This window comes from Entelurus aequoreus, linkage group LG26, assembly GCF_033978785.1.
Source record: "Entelurus aequoreus isolate RoL-2023_Sb linkage group LG26, RoL_Eaeq_v1.1, whole genome shotgun sequence".
Lineage (NCBI taxonomy): Eukaryota > Metazoa > Chordata > Actinopteri > Syngnathiformes > Syngnathidae > Entelurus > Entelurus aequoreus.
This window is the reverse complement of record NC_084756.1, coordinates 26,753,123-26,768,215: the sequence shown is the minus strand read 5'-3', so window position 1 is coordinate 26,768,215 and position 15,093 is coordinate 26,753,123. Positions and strand designations below refer to the sequence as shown.

Below are 15,093 nucleotides of genomic sequence, written 5' to 3'. Positions count from 1 at the left end.
GTTGCTGAAGGATGTCAATCTATGAAATGTAGGTCTAAGTGAGACCTACATAGAGGTTTTTGTTTCATGTCTCTAAGACGTTCCTACCGGAAGTTACAAGCAGTTGTGTCTGTGTTTTCCTCCGAGGAGCAGTTTTGTCTGTGTTTTATTCCTAGGGGGCGCTAGAGCGCAATTTTGAGTTTTGGGGTTCGGTTTTTTTATTAGATCGCAATTTCTGCCAGTCCTGATGTGTGTAAAAAGTTTGGTGAGTTTTGAAGTATTTTAAGGGGGTCAAATTACAGCTCAAAGAGGCAAAAATGAGTGTTTTTATGAAACTTTTGTTTTGAAGGGGTGATTGCCAACTTCCTGTTGATTTTTGCTGAAGGATGTCAGCGTATGAAATCTAACTCTAAGTCAGTCCTACATAGAGGTTTTTGTTTCATGTCTCTACAAAATTCGTACTGGGAGTTAGAGGAAGTTATGTCTGTGTTTTTTTCCTAGGTGCTGAGGCACAGTGGTTCTTTTCTTTGAAGGCTCGTAAAATCAAAACCGTAGCACTTATCAAAAGTCTTTCGTCAACTTTTAATCAGAAGGGTTCAATCTCTCTCCTGTAGTAGTTTGAAGCCGAAACGACAAACGCGCTCATAGGAGATAATGTTGGATGTTTGGTGACCTCTTTTTACAAAAATATAGTTTTGAACGGGGGATATCAAACTTCCTGTTGATTTTTGCTGAAGGGTGTCAATCTATGAAATGTAGGTCTAAGTGAGACCTACATAGAGGTTTTTGTTTCATGTCTCTAAGACGTTCCTACCGGAAGTTACAAGCAGGTTTGTCTGTGTTTTCCTCTGAGGAGCAGTTTTGTCTCTGTTTTATTCAAAAATTGCGCTAGAGCGCAATTTTGAGTTTTGGGGTTCGTTTTTCTTATTAGATCGCAATTTCCACCAGTCCTGATGTGTGTGAAAAGTTTGGTGAGTTTTGAAGTATTTTAAGGGGGTCAAATTACAGGTCAAAGAGGCAAAAATGAGTGTTTTTAGTCATTTTTTGTCTTGAAGGGGAAATTACCAACTTCCTGTTGATTTTAGCCCGAAGAAATAAATTAATGAAAAGTAGGTCTAAGTCAGACCTACATAGAGCTTTTTGTTTCATGTTTCTACAACATTCGTACTGGGAGTTAGAGGCAGTTTTCTTCCTAGGGGGCGCTAGAGAGCAATTGTGATTTTTGGGGTTTGTTTTTTTTTACCAAAGAGTTTTGTTTGCGTTTTTTTATGCGTGCGGAAAATGTGGTGAGTTTTGAAGCATGTTAAGGGGGGCAAAGTAGTCCGCAAAGCTGCGGAACCTTCCGCACGGTTGCGCACTACTTTGCCCCCCTTAACATGCTTCAAAACTCACCAAATTTTTTACACACATACAAAAACGTGCCCCACCCACTTTAGTAAAACAACCAAACCCCAAAAATCAAAATTGCGCTCTAGCGCCCCCTAGGAAAAAAACAAAAACAAACTGCCTGTAACTCCCACTAGGAAGGTGGTAGAGACATGAAACAAAAACCTGTATGTAGGTCTCACTTAGACCTACAACTCATAATTTCACATCCTCGGGCAAAAACCAACAGGAAGTTGGCAATTTCCCATTTTAGACAAACATGTACTAAAAACACTCCTTTGTACGTCTTTGACCTCTAATTTGACCCCCTTAAAATACGTCAAAACTCACCAAACTTCTCACACACATCGGGACTGGTGGAAATTGCGATCTAAAAAAAAAACCGAACCCCAAAACTCAAAATTGTGCTCTACATAATTTTTGAAAAAAACAGAAAAAACTGCTCCTCAGAGGAAAACTCAGACAAAACTGCTTGTAACTACCGGTAGGAACGTCTTAGAGACATGAAACAAATACCTCTATGTAGGTCTCGTCTCGACCTACATTTCATTGATTGACATCCTTCAGCAAAAATCAACAGGAAGTTTGTTATTCCTCCTTCAAAACAACATTTTTGTTACACCCGGTCACCAAACATCAAACGTTATCTCCTCTGAGCGCGTTTGTCGTTTCGGCTTCAAACTGCTACAGGAGAGGGATTGAACCCTTCTGATTAAACTGTCTGTACGGATTTTTGATACGTGCTACCGTTTTGATTTTACGAGCCTTCACAGACCCACAGCACTAAAGTTGTTCCGGTGCCAAAAATGACAACGAAAATGAAATTATTCCTTCTTTGTCCTCAAAATTCTACACACAATACCCTATAATGACAATGTGAACTCAGACACAACTTCCTCTAACTCCCAGTACAAATATCGTAGAGACACGAAACAAAAACCTCTATGTAGGTCTCACTCAGGACTACCACTGGACAAAAGTATTGGGACACCTAGGACTAGCACCTGCCAAAAGGCGGACCCGACCAACGCTGCTAATAATAATAATAAACATTACAAAAACAATAGGTTCCTTTGTAACCAGTACAAAGGACTCCCTGAGGGAGTCCTTTGTACAGGGTACAGGGCGGACCCTAATAATAATAAAACCTTACAAATTCAATAGGTTCCTTTGTACCCAGTACAAAGGACTCCCTGTGGGAGTCCTTTGTACTGGGTACAGGGCGGACCCTAAAAACAAAACATGGCACTGAGGAATGAGGAAAAACACTGAAGAACTAAATGAACACCCCTAAAAAGTGGTTTGAAACCTGTTATAAAATATCGGTCAAATTAAAATATCAATAATTCTCAAACTTTTCCCACCAAGTATCACCATAATGACCAACAGTAAAAATACAGTATCGTAGTAGGCCTAAGTATTCATTCAAAACAAGGAAACGGTTTTATTTAACTGGTATATTGAATATTTTTGCCCACACAATTTGAACAGTAACACTGTGTGTAAATATATCAGATTCTACACCAAAAACTCATCTATTTGTGTGAATGCCACAAAGCAAAAATATTCTCAATTCAAATTGTTACTACGTCAACATTTCTCAACCCATAAAAAAAAATAAATCCAACACCAACCGATTTATGTCATTTAGGACAGTGGTCCCCAACCACCGGGCCAAGGCCCGGTACCGGTCCGTGGATCGATTGATACCGGGCCGCACAAGAAATAAAAAAAAAAAAAAAAAAAAACATTTAAATTTTTTTTTTTTTTTAAATTAAATCCACATAAAAAACACAAGATACACTTACAATTAGTGCACCAACCCAAAAAACCTCCCTCCCCCATTTACACTCATTCACACAAAAGGGTTGTTTCTTTCTGTTATTAATATTCTGCTTCCTACATTATATATCAATATATATCAATACAGTCTGCAAGGGATACAGTCCGTAAGCACACATGATTGTATTGTTTTATGACAAAAAATAAATACAAATAAAAATAAAAAATACAAATGTTAAAATGGTTTGAATGTTGAAAAGTTTGAATTTCCAGGAAAACCGGAATTTGGTTTGGAACTTGGGAAAGTGCTAGTTTGAATGTCCAGGATGAGTGGAATGTGTTAATGTTGGAAAGGTTTAAATAGGTTGAAAATGTGGGAATTGTGCAACTTGGAAAAATGTTCCATTCATTGCAACGGGAACTTCCTGGAAATTTAGGAATTTTGGGAAAAGCGGGATTTTTTTGAAAATTATTAGGAGCATGAATGTCCTGAATGAGATGAATTGGTTGGTATTATAATTGTTTAAATCGGGCAAGAAATGTTGAAGTAGTAAATGGTATTAGGGAAATTCGGGAAAATCTGGAAAACATTTTAACTTGGAAAAAGGGTAGTTTGAATTTCCAGAATGGTGGAATGTGTCAAAGGTGGAATGGTTTGAATGGGTTGAAGAATGTGAGGATTGTGGAAGTTTGAAGAATGCCCCATTCATTTCAATTGGAATTTCCAAAACATTTGGGAATTGCGTTCAGGAAAAGCGGGAATTTTTTTGAAAATGGTAAAAAAATTGAATGGTCTGAATGAGTTGAAACGGTTGGTGTTGGAATTTCGGTCGAGAAATGTTGAAGTAGTAACATGTTGAATTGAGAAATAGTATTACGGAATTCCTGGAATTTCGGGAAAAACGGGAATTTTTCCAGTTCAAAAAACAACTTTGTTTTTTGTCCTGATTAAGAGGAATGTTTTGACGGTGGAACGGTTGAAATGCGTTGAAACATGTGGAAGGAGTAGTCGCCAGAAAAAAGGGTGGAAATAGGGCTTTGGAAAAGCAGGAATCCTGGAAAGTCCTGGAATTTTTTTTAAACTTGGAAAAAGAGAAGTTTGAATTTCCAGAATGGTGGAATGTGTAGGAGGTGGAATGGGTTGAAGAATGTGGGAATTGTGGAAGTTTGAAGAATGTCCCATTCATTTCAATGGGAAGTTCGTTCAGGAAAAGCAGGAATTTTTTTGAAAATGGTAAAAAAACTTGAATGGTCTGAATGAGTTGAAATGGTTGGTGTTGACATTTTTCAAATCGGTCGAGAAATGTTGAAGTAGTAACATGTTGGATTGAGAAATGGTATTACGGAATTCCGGGAAAACCGGGAATTTTTCCAGTTCAAAAAACAACTTTGTTTTTTGTCCTGATTAAGAGGAATGTTTTGACAGTGGAACGGTTATAAATGCGTTGAAACATGTGGAAGGAGTAGTCGCCAGAAAAAAGGGTGGAAATAGGGCTTTGGAAAAGCAGGAATCCTGGAAAGTCCTGGAATTTTTTTTAAACTTGGAAAAAGAGAAGTTTGAATTTCCAGAATGGTGGAATGTGTTGGAGGTGGAATGGTTTGAATGGTTTGAAGAATGTGGGAATTGTGGAAGTTTGAAGAATGTCCCATTCATTTCAATGGGAATTTCCCCAAAACTTGGGAATTTCGTTCGGGAAAAGCGGGAATTTTTTTGAAAATGGTAAAAAAAACTTGAATGGTCTGAATGAGTTGAAATGGTTGGTGTTGACATTTTTCAAATCGGTCGAGAAATGTTGAAGTAGTAACATGTTGAATTGAGAAATGGTATTATGGAATTCCTGGAATTTCGGGAAAACCGGGAATTTTTCCAGTTCAAAAAACATCTTTTTTTTTGTCCTGATTAAGAGAAAAGTTTTGACAGTGTTGAAACATGTGGAAGGAGTAGTTGCCAGAAAAAAGGGTGAAAATAGGGCTTTGGAAAAGAAGGAATCCTGGAAAGTCCTGGAATTTTTTTTAAACTTGGAAAAAGAGAAGTTTGAATTTCCAGAATGGTGGAATGTGTTGGAAGTGGAATGGTTTGAATCGGTTGAAAAATGTGAAAATGGTGAAAGTTTGAAAAATGGCCAATTCATTTTGAATGGGAAAAATGTCCCAGAAAAGCTAAAATTCTGGGAAATCTGGGAATTTTTGGAATTTGTCAAGGTAAAGCCCGCAATTCCTGAATAGGTTGAACAGTTTGAAGTTGGAACGCTTTGAATCGGGTGAAAAATGTGGAAGGTAGAACGCGCCAAAATCTGAAGAAGAATAATAAGTTGAAGTTGAATAATAAATAGATGCATTTTGGTGTAGAAAACCCTAACAATTCGGGATGTCCGATAATGGCTTTTTGCCGATATCCAATATTCCGATATTGTCCAACTCTTTAATTACAGATACCGATATCAACCGATACCGATATCAACCGATACCGATATCAACCGATATATGCAGTCGTGGAATTAACACATTATTATGCCTAATTTGGACAACCAGGTATGGTGAAGATAAGGTACTTTTTAAAAAAAATAGTAAAATAAGATAAATAAATTAAAAACATTTTCTTGAATAAAAAAGAAAGTACAACAATATAAAAACAGTTACATAGAAAGTAGTAATTAATGAAAATGAGTAAAATTAACTGTTAAAGGTTAGTACTATTAGTGGAGCAGCAAGTCAAGTCAAGTCAACTTTATTTATATAGCACATTTTCAACAACTTTTTAGATTGCACCAAAGTGCTTTACAGGTTAAAAAAGCATGGAGCAAACAAAAAACAAACAAAAAAAAACCAACAACAAAAAAAACAAAAAACAACTAAGCAAAACAAAAAACAAACAAACAAAGAACATAAACAATGAGTGTGCTAAACAAGATAATGCAAATGCAATATGGTAAAAGGGGTCGAATAAAAAGTTTTAAAAAATTTGCAGAATAAAAAAAAATAAAAAAATAAAAATAATAAAAGTGCTACAAATTGAAAAAAATACAACTAAAGCGAAGGGGTGGGAGGGGGGGGGGGACTAGAAATGGTGGCCTAGTGGGCAGACTCAGCTCGGGTCAAAGGCCAGCGAGAAGAGGTAGGTCTTAAGGAGGGTTTTGAAGCAGCACGCACAATCATGTGTGCTTACGGACTGTATCCCTTGCAGACTGTATTGATATATATTGATATATAATGTAGGAACCACAATATTAATAACAGAAAGGGGTTGGGTTGGTGCACTAATTGTAAGTGTATCTTGTGTTTTTTATGTTGATTTAATAAAACAACCAAAAAAAAACAACCAAAAAAAAACAAAAAAACGATACTGATAATAAAAAAAACGATACCGATAATTTCCGATATTACATTTTAACGCATATATCGGCCGATAATATCGGCAGGCCGATATTATCGGACATCTCTACTAACAATACAATAAAATACCTGAGAAGAGTTTTGAACACGGATCAGTAAAAAGCCTGCTTAAAAAGGTGTGTCTTTAACCTTTAAAAAAAAAAGTCAGTCCTGAGACTACCTGGCAGGAAGCTCCACAGGTGGGCGATGTGATGATAACCATAGAAGTGCGTTTAGATCAGCGTTTCTCAAAGTGTGGGGCGCGCCCCACTGGTGGGGAATAGAGACATGACAGGTGGGGCGCGAGGAACGGGAGGAAATTTCACTTTACATTTTTTTTTTTTTTTTAATTATATTCTTAGATTTTTTTTTTTACTATGCTTTCATTTTCTATACACACTGTAAATCACTTTGTGATTCTGTCTGTGGAATCCGCTATATAAATAAATGTAAATTACTTATTTTTCCTGTAGGCTTTAAATTTCTAGGTAGGAGCGAAAGTTTGACAGACATAGCAACAGTAACTAATGGGGGCGGGGCTAAGCGGAAGCTTTGTAAATGGCGAGTCACTGTGCGAGGATTTGCTGTTTTGCAAATACATCAAAAATAGAGCCACTGCTGATGAGCTGTTCGAGATAATGGACAGTTTCCTCAAAGAACACAACCTTAAATGGGAAAACTGTGTGGGCTTTTGCCCTGATGGCGCAAAGACCATGGCAGGGTAAAGAAACGGGCTGCAGGCTCTAATAAAGAGGGTTGCGCCAAATGCGCATTGGACACACTGTGTCATTCACCGGGAAGCACTCGCGTCAAGGCAGCTCAGCCCCGAACTCAATGAGGTTTTAACAGTGGCAGTGTCAAGCCTGCAACCCCCATTTGAAAAGCTGTGCAGTGCAAAACAAGCTCATTGCAGCCACTAATGCTGGAGTACTGTAAAACTCATGTTCACTCGCCCTGTCTTGACAAAATGCATAGCTCCTCCTTTTTTTTTGCAAAGATTGCAAAGAGGCACTTTTATTTGATTTATTATTGAACTTGATGCAAGTTATAACACTTTTTTTGATTTATTATTGAACTTGATGCAAGTTATAACAATTTTTTTGATTTATTATTGAACTTGATGCAAGTTATAACACTTTTTTTGATTTATTATTGAACTTGATGCAAGTTATAACACTTTTTTTGATTTATTATTGAACTTGATGCAAGTTATAACACTTTTTTTGATTTATTATTGAACTTGATGCAAGTTATAACACTTTTTGATTTATTATTGAACTTGATGCAAGTTATACAAAAGCTGCACAGTTATTGTATTTATTATTGAACTTGATGTTATTTTATGTTATTGAGTTTGAATGTATACAACTTGATGTTACTTGATGTTCAATAAATTTGAAAATGTTAAGCTTGGCATTAGCGTTCTGTTGGGGCAATGGGGGGCAGGTGGGGCTTGAAAACTCCACCGTGTCCAAAGTGGGGGATGACAACAAAAGTTTGAGAACCACTGCTTTAGGTCAACATCTGTGTATTCACTCCCTCTGCTCAGACTTCATGCTGTCACGGCCAAGCTGGAGACGTCCAATATGGCGTCCCCACTCTTCCCATTTAAGACTAAATATGCTCGCGTCCGGCGGCGCTGGCGTGTCGCGTGGAGTCTCAATCAAAGCCACGCCGAGCTGCGCCCGTCGAGTCCCATTTGTGCACGCGTCTTTGAGCCGGCCAAACTTCCCTACCTCCCTCTCACGCTCGGTCTTGGTCAGGTTGATCTGCTTCAGCATCTGCGAGCGCTGCTCCATCACCAGGGTCTTCTCGTAGGTGTAGGCCGAGATGTCGCTGTCGTGCTGGGGGACAAACACACGGTGAGCACAAAGCAACAGAAGCAAAGACGCTGCCCATCGCTACTGAGGTCTGTAACGCCATTTAGCACATCATAGCACATCATAGCAACTCCAGATGCAAAATACTGTAGTAAAAAAAAAAAAAGACATTAATAAAAAATAATAAAATAGGAGAAAAAAATGCAATAAAAAAAGGGTGCCTAAACAGTTTTAATTGACTTTTGAAAGTCAAATAATTTTATTTGAACTAAGCAAAACTATCTGCCAATAAAATAGGAACATTTGGCTTGTCAAGACTTGTCAAAACAAGTAAAATTAGCTAACTTTGATGAACCCAAAAATACCTTAAAATAAGTATACCGTATTTCCTTGAATTGGCGCAGGGAATATAGTATTCGCACGTCTAGAATTACTGCCGGGTCAAAGTCGTTTCTCAAAATAATTAACGCATGCTTGGCCTTATCGCCGGTTTATTATTGAAGCTGGATCAAATTCGTTTCGCAAAATATTAATTTTATTATCGCATGTCTATAATTTTCGCCGGGTCAAACTCGTTTCGCAAAATATTTAGCATATGTCTAGAACTTCCGCCGGGTCAAATTCGTTACGTCACGAGTGACGCATCTGTCCTCATTTTCAAATGGAGGAAGCTGCTTTCAGTAGTTTACAATCGCACAAAGGAAAAAAGATAAAGAGCTTTTCAGTAGGATTTAAGGTCCAAGCTATTGAATACCGGTACAGTATGCTAAAGAGAACAGTAAGCAGCTATGTTTTATTAATATACCGTAGCTGCGTGTGTGAAATACTGTATAAGTCATTAAATGACTCCCGCCTCCTGGTGGTAGAGGGCGCTAGTGATCCTTCTTGCGACTTCCGGTACTGCAGAAGAAGTGAACACACGCAGCAAGAGATTTTTTTTCTTCCTTTTAACAAGGAGGATTACATACCGGTATCTAAAATAAAACAGTTTTCTAAACTGGACTTTCAATGGAAGCAGGAGGTAGTAATTAAAGGAATATCTCCATCGAAACAGAGACTTTTAAAACTGAAGAAAGAAAATAAGGAAGACTTCTATAAACAAGTTATCGATGCTTTTGGTCAGAAGGAGCTGCAAATGGACTCCATTTATAAGTACAGGTAAGACCATAATAACGTTTTTTGTATTAAATGTGCTTTTCATGATGGTATGCTTACATCACACTCAAAGCGCACGCCTAAATTTTATGGATTCCTTTTGGTAAACGCCGGAGTGAGAAGAGGTTTTAAAATAATTACCGCATGCACGGCCATCCCGCCGGTTTCCGGTAAACGCAGGAGTGACAGGAGGTTTTAAATTAATTAACGCCCCTGCGGCTATTCAAGGAAATACGGTATTCTCACTAATTCCGTCAGTCTACCCCAGGGCAGCTGTGGCTACGAAAGTAGCTTACCACCACCAGGTGTGAATGAATGATGGGTTTTTAACATGTAAAAGCGACTTTGGGTACTTAGAAAAGCGCTATATAAATCCCAGGTATTATTATTATTATTATTACTAATAACAAGTGTACTACTATATGAGTACATATTTTATATTGTTTTATTGGAAATAAAACAGCAAAGTCCATTTGGCTGTCATCTGTTTTAATCATACTTGCCAACCTTGAGACCTCCAATATCGGGAGGTGGGGTGTGTGTGTGGGGGGTGGGGGGTGGGGGGTTGGAGGGGGGGGGGGGGGGTGGTTATTTCCAGCTAGAATTCACCAACTCGAGTATTTCATATATATTTCATATATATTTCATATATATATATATATATGTATGAAATACTTGACTTTCAGTGAATTCTAGCTATATATATATATATATATATATATAAATATATATATATATATATATATATATGTATATATATATTTATTTTATTTACATAGAAAAAAAAAAAATACTTGAATTTCAGTGTTTCGTTGGCTATCCTGTAGATGGCAGTATTGTCCTATTTAACTTCTCCGTTCATTGGGCAGGCAAGCTTATAGTGGGAAAGCGGACGTGAGAACAGGCTGTCCCCACTCGGTCTCAGGTCCGCATTGAGCTGGAGGGGGGGTGGCCTCCAGCTCCGGCTGAATACCGGGAGTTTGTCGGGAGAAAATCTCTGCCGGGAGGTTGTCGGGAGAGGCGCTGAATACCGGGATTCTCCCGCTAAAAACGGGAGGGTTGGCAAGTATGCTTTTAATTATGATTCAAGTCATGATTTTTTTTTTTCATGCTTAAAATAAGAAACGATGACTTTAAAAAAGTAGTTTTCTACTTGTGAGTGTTGATGACACAGCTTTGCAACAGTTGATATTCTAGTTTCACGCATGTTTGACTCAATATAGCTCATACAATCAAGCTGTAATATCTTACGGAGATCATTTAGGACCGAAACCCTTAAAACAAGTAAAACACTCTAACATCAAATCTGCTTAGTGAGAAGAATTATCTTATCAGACAGAAAATAAGCAAATTATCACTCTTACTTGAGATATTTCATCTTACTTAGATTTCACTTTTTGCAGTGTTGTATCATATATAAAGTTATCTTGTGTCCAGGGACGTTTTTCCTGAATTTATAAACAATAAAAAAGAAAAAATGTTGTGATAATAACAAATATTGATGTTATCAATGTAGTATCGACTATATATGGCAAATAGCAGCACTTACCAGTGAGCTGCCTCTATTTTTTAAATTGTATTTATTTACTAGCAAGCTGGTCTCGCTTTGCTCGACATTTTTAATTCTAAGAGAGACAAAACTCAAATAGAATTTGAAAATCCAAGAAAATATTTTAAAGACTTGGTCTTCACTTGTTTAAATAAATTCATTATTTTTTTTACTTTGCTTCTTATAACTTTCAGAAAGACAATTTTAGAGAAAAAAATACAACCTTAAAAATGATTTTAGGATTTTTAAACACATATACCTTTTTACCTTTTAAATTCCTTCCTCTTCTTTCCTGACAATTTAAATCAATGTTCAAGTACATTTATTTTTTTTATTGTAAAGAATAATAAATACATTTTAATTTAATTCTTCATTTTAGCTTCTGTTTTTTCGACGAAGAATATTTGTGAAATATTTTTTCAAACTTATTATGATTAAAATTCAAAACAATTATTCTGGCAAATCTAGAAAATCTGTAGAATCAAATTTAAATCTTATTTCAAAGTCTTTTGAAGTTCTTTTAAAATTTTTGTTCTGGAAAATCTAGAAGAAATAATGATTTGTCTTTGTTAGAAATACAGCTTGGTCCAATTTGTTATATATTCTAACAAAGTGTAGATTGGATTTTAACCTATTTAAAACATGTCATCAAAATTCTAAAATTAATCTTAATCAGGAAAAATTACTAATGATGTTCCATAAATTATTTTTTTAAGTTTTTCTCTTCTTTTTTTTGGTTGAATTTTGAATTTTAAAGAGTCAAAATTGAAGATAAACTATGTTTCAAAATGTAATTGTCATTTTTTTCGTGTTTTCTCCTCTTTTAAACCGTTCAATTAAGTGTAAATATCATTCATTATTAATAATAACATAGAGTTAAAGGTAAATTGAGCAAATTGGCTATTTCTGGCAATTTATTGAAGTGTGTGTCAAACTGGTAGCCCTTCGCATTAATCACTACCCAAGAAGTAGCTCTTAGTTTCAAAAAGGTTGGTGACCCCTGATATGTATCAATACAGTCTGCAAGGGATACAGTCCGTAAGCACACATGATTGTGCGTGCTGCTGCTCCACTAATAGTACTAACCTTTAACAGTTAATTTTACTCATTTTCATTAATTACTAGTTTCTATGTAACTGTTTTTATATTGTTTTACTTTCTTTTTTATTCAAGAAAATGTTTTTAATTTAGTTATCTTATTATTATTTTTTTTTTTAAAAGTACCTTATCTTCACCATACCTGGTTGTCCAAATTAGGCATAATAATGTGTTAATTCCACGACTGCATATATCGGTTGATATCGGTATCGGTTGATATCGGTAATTAAAGAGTTGGACAATATCGGAATATCGGATATCGGCAAAAAGCCATTATCGGACATCCCTACCGGTAATACCGTTGTATTATTTGTACTCTGCACGAATGCTGTTCGTTAAATCAATGTTCAAGTAAATTTATTTTTTTTATTGTAAAGAATAATAAATACATTTTAATTTAATTCTTCATTTTAGCTTCTGTTTTTTCGACGAAGAAGATTTGTGAAATATTTCTTCAAACTTATTATGATTAAAATTCAAAACAATTATTCTGGCAAATCTAGAAAATCTGTAGAATCAAATTTAAATCTTATTTCAAGGTCTTTTGAAGTTCTTTTAAAATTTTTGTTCTGGAAAATCTAGAAGAAATAATGATTTGTCTTTGTTAGAAATATAGCTTGGTCCAATTTGTTATATATTCTAACAAAGTGCAGATTGGATTTTAACCTATTTAAAACATGTCATCAAAATTCTAAAATTAATCTTAATCAGGAAAAATTACTAATGATGTTCCATAAATGATTTTTTAAAGTTTTTCTCTTCTTTTTTTCGGTTGAATTTAGAATTTTAAAGAGTCGAAATTGAAGATAAACTATGTTTCAAAATTTAATTGTCATTTTTTTCGTGATTTCTCCTCTTTTAAACCGTTCAATTAAGTGTAAATATCATTCATTATTAATAATAACATAGAGTTAAAGGTAAATTGAGCAAATTGGCTATTTCTGGCAATTTATTGAAGTGTGTATCAAACTGGTAGCCCTTCGCATTAATCACTACCCAAGAAGTAGCTCTTGCTTTCAAAAAGGTTGGTGACCCCTGCATTACAAACTGAAATAGGTTTGAATAAATGTGCTTTTAGGAACTCACCATTTCCACCACCTCCACCATGGCATCGATGCGGAGATGATACAGGAAGGTGGTCAGGTCTTTCTTCATCTGGATGCTGTTGTCGTCCAACTGGGCCACGGTGAAGATGCGCATCTTGCACTTCCTCCAGACCTGAGCGGTACAGAAAAAGTCAGAACCGGGAGAAGAAGTTGGACGCGAGAAGGTCGGGCGAGGAGGACCTTGTGCTGGCGGAGAAGGAAGGGGAGCAGCATCAGCATGCCTCCATCGTGGACGATCCACCAGACGTCGATGTGACCCTCGGTGAAGCGCTCGCCGTTGGACGGGAAGGCCGAGACGTTCTTGGGCACCAGCAGAGCCAGGCGGGCCGCCGTCGTCTCTCTCACCAACTCTGCGGGAGACTCGTGCGATTACAGGGGAACGTGCCGCTCCGCACAACGGCCATGTTGGAGGACAGCCCCACCGATGAAGTTCCTACAGGTCTGGTGCTCGTCTCCCTGCCGCCAGTTGCGCGGCCACGACACCAGCACGGCGTTGTGCTTGAGGCCGCCCAGGCCGCTGGCCTGCAGCAGGTGGGAGGTGGCGTCGCGCATGTTGGACGACACCGTCACCTGGCAGAAGCCCTTCAGCTTCTCCGTCTCCATCAGCTTGTGCAGCGCCTGCGAGGACATCACTTCATGGTGAACTCATCTGCATCACCTGGAAATAGCCACTGTAAGCCACTACTTTTTCCCCACGCTTTGGACCCTGCGGCTTATAAAACAGTGCGGCTAGTTTATGGATTTGGATGATGTTTTGTATTTAACCAATCGTTTTCAACACTGACAGACACTGAAAAGTTGTATTATTGTTTCCTGCTATGGATTCCATCTACTGGACGAGTTCACTAACTGCAAAATGTACAAAACCCAAAACCAGTGAAGTTGGCACGTTGTTTAATTTGTAAATAAAAACAGAATACAATGACTTGCAAATTATTTTCAACTTATATTGAATAGACTGCAAAGACAAGATATTTCATGTTGGAACTGAGGAACTACATTTTCTTTACAAATAATCATTAACTTAGAATTTAATGGCAGCAACACATTGCAAAAAAGTTGGCACAGGGGCATTTTTACCACTGTGTTACATGGCCTTTCCTTTTAACAACACTCAGTAAAGGTTTGGGAACTGAGGAGACACATTTTTGAAGTGGAATTCTTTCCCATTCTTGCTTGATGTACAGCTTAAGTTGTTCAACAGTCCGGTATTTTCGGCCTTATAATGCGCCACACATTTTCAACGGGAGACAGGTCTGGACTACAGGCAGGCCAGTCTAGTACCTGCACTCTTTTACTATGAAGCCGCACTGTTGTAACATGTGGCTTGGCATTGTCTTGCTGAAATAAGCAGGGGCGTCCATGGTAACGTGGCTTGGATGGCAACATATGTTGCTTCCAAAAGCTGTATGTACCTTTCAGCATTAATGGTGCCTTCACAGATGTGTAAGTTACCCATGTCTTTGGCACTAATACACCCCCATACCATCACACATGCTGCCTTTTACACTTTGCACCCACAACAATCTGGATGGTTCTTTTCCTCTTTGGTCCGGAGGACACGACGTCCACAGTTTCCAAAAACAATTTGAAATGTGGACTCGTCAGACCACAGAACACTTTTGCACTTTGCATCAGTCCATCTTAGATGAGCTCGGGCCCAGCGAAGCCGACGGCGTTTCTGGGTGTTGTTGATAAATGGCTTTCGCTTTGCATAGTAGAGTTTTAACTTGCACTTACAGATGTAGCGACCAACTGTAGTTACTGACAGTGGGTTTCTGAAGTGTTCCTGAGCCCATGTGGTGATATCCTTTACGCACTGTTGTCGCTTTTTGATGCAGTACCG

The 15,093-nt window shown here is 37.4% G+C and overlaps 1 pseudogene; it reads right to left on the bottom strand.

Moving 5' to 3' along the window:
- LOC133643325 (solute carrier family 12 member 5-like) overlaps positions 1–15,093 on the bottom strand; it is a 215,290-nt pseudogene that overhangs the window by 7,598 nt on the left and 192,599 nt on the right.